At 35.6% G+C, this 2,500-nt stretch overlaps 1 protein-coding gene across 1 annotated transcript in view; it reads left to right on the top strand.

The window, feature by feature from the left end:
• Positions 1-2,500, top strand: part of LOC113816659 (deoxynucleoside triphosphate triphosphohydrolase SAMHD1) — a gene marked incomplete at its 5' end in the record, with an annotated part of 22,180 nt that overhangs the window by 982 nt on the left and 18,698 nt on the right.

The following is a 2,500-nucleotide window of genomic DNA, read 5'->3' as shown; positions in this document are numbered from 1 at the left end:
TCACACTGTAGAGGCCTGCTATTTCAGGGGCCTTGATCCATCGTCTTTCACAAATCTAAGCGAATGGTCGGTTCAGTTTGGAACTTTGGCATGGTCTGTTTCACGCCATATCCCATTATTATTATTATTATTATTATTATTTTACTATAGAGCATTACGGAATATCCCTAATTTCGGTGTTTACTCTTGACTTTTATAGCGCAGTATCCATCAGCCGAGATAGCATTCGAACAGGTAACGCGTGACGCAGTCGTGACGAATACAAATCCACTGCCTCTCCTTCCTCACTTCCCTCTTCACTCTCCACGTCTCCTACCCTCTTTCCTTTTTTCCCAAGTGTTTGAAAATGGCTCCATATTGTATTTATTGCATTTTGTCTTGTGGGATTATTTATCGTATTTTACCAAATTTTAAGGGGGCCATTCCTAAATTCGGGGGATAGTTGGGTTTGGCGTTGAGGGGTTTTACAAATGAGTTATAGAATGTAGAATTACCCTCGCGAATATAAGCCTCCGCGGAGAAAAAATCCTTGGTGACAGGTGGCCTAGTCTCTTTCGGTGTCAGCAATTTTTACACGTTTTTATTTATCCCTTACTGGAGTGAAAATGAAACATTATTTTTTGACATTGCTTCTTAAATACGTCACGGGAGGATGAATGTCCTCACAATGAGAAGGCTTTATGATGAAAAAATTAAGAAAATCTAGAAATTACCTTTTTTTTCATATTTAGACCGTATAGCAGAAATTTTACGTTTTTTTTTTATCATCATTGGTGCCCAAACAGGAAAAAACTCAGCAACAATGTACCTATTTTTAAAATCAAATATAAACTAAAGCACAATAATAGAAATCCCACATAAAATGTTCCAAAATATCAACGCTTTCCAAACATTTCCAACGAAAGAAATAAAAATTCTAGGTCACTCGGTAACTACGAACCGCTTGTTACCGTTTCTCGTTATATCTGCACACATGTGCATGCATATACTCACATTTACATCCATTTACACGTTTACATGCACCTATAGACACATTAACATCCATAAGTACATGTATCCACGCAATCGTGTATGTGTACCTACATAGACATGTATGCATATGTAAGCACCTGTAGATGCTAGAAAACACTAATAAAAGTGGTCTGAGACAAGCAATCATTGTGCTTATACATGCGTCATGTTGCCGAGGTTGGCATGTATGCGTTGTAACTCGAGACCCAGCCTAGACTTAATGCAACAAGCGGCCTTTGAAAGAGAAATGTGCGTAGTTTTAGAGTTGATTAGATGATACATTTTAATTGGAGAGATTCACAGGATGAACGGAAATATTCAATTTTTTTTTATCCCACAAACATTTTTTCGAGCTTCAGTACAGCTATTCTCAGTTTATATCAGATCTAAGATTTGTTCATAACAAATGGGAAGCATATAGAAATGCATGTTAATTTACATCGGAGATTTTTTCTGCTGCTGTTTATTTCTCGCATCTTTTTTAACTGCCCATTATACATGGCTTTTCCTTCTTAGAGATACTACATACATAGTATCTATTATTTATCGAGTGGAATGCTCTTGTTTGTATGGAAGTCTGCGATTAGGGCCTGGCATTTCGCAAATATATTAATTGGCAACAAAAGAAAAAAACTAGAATTATGTTAAAAGTTTGGAAACATTACAAAGTTTTGTCGAATACCAATATTATTGCCTGTAATATGTGGCATTTTCCTTTAAAAAAGAACAATGGGAAATTGTACAACTGGAAACTTAAGCGCAATAACGATAGACAAACATCGATGACATTTAATCAAATGATTTTTAAACAAAAAATGCGCAAGTAAGATTATATGCATTTTTTTTTTTTTTTTTTTTTTTTTTTTTTTTTTTACAAAGGTTAAACATTATTTTAAGGTGAAATACGAATCGCATGTTACATTATCTGTGAACGTAAATCGTATGGTTCTCATGCCTGATTTTTTGTTTTTGGAATTTATGAATGATAAATGACCCAATTGCTTGATAGGTTGTTTATGGACACTCGAGTCACATGGAATGATCCCTCAAATATCAAGATTTGCAGAGAACATTTGGTCAGAAATTTCTGACGGGTCAGAGGTCGCATTAAGGGGGACTGTTTATTAATCATATCCCAAGTCGATATTCATGTGTCTAAAACATATTTTGATATAAAATGTCATTTTATGTATCCATGGCTCTCTCTCTCTCTCTCTCTCTCTCTCTCTCTCTCTCTCTCTCTCTCTCTCTCTCTCTCTCTCTCTCTCTCTCTCTCTCTCTCTCTCTCTCTCTCTCTTTCTCTCTCTCTTTTCTAGTGCAAATTCTGTATAGAGAAGTAACATCCTGAACAGCCAAATAAGTGTCATTGTAGGTTATTAAACAAGCAACTATAGCTTATAAGATTGGTTGACTATTTAAGAAGGAGTGCACTGTAGTTACTTAAACACCTCGAAACTGAACTTTAGGAGAAGCAAGATGTATGATGTAT

The sequence above is a fragment of the Penaeus vannamei genome, chromosome 13 (genome assembly GCF_042767895.1).
Source record: "Penaeus vannamei isolate JL-2024 chromosome 13, ASM4276789v1, whole genome shotgun sequence".
Classification (NCBI taxonomy): domain Eukaryota; kingdom Metazoa; phylum Arthropoda; class Malacostraca; order Decapoda; family Penaeidae; genus Penaeus; species Penaeus vannamei.
Note: the sequence above shows the minus strand (reverse complement) of the source record. Positions and strands in the feature narration are given on the sequence as shown.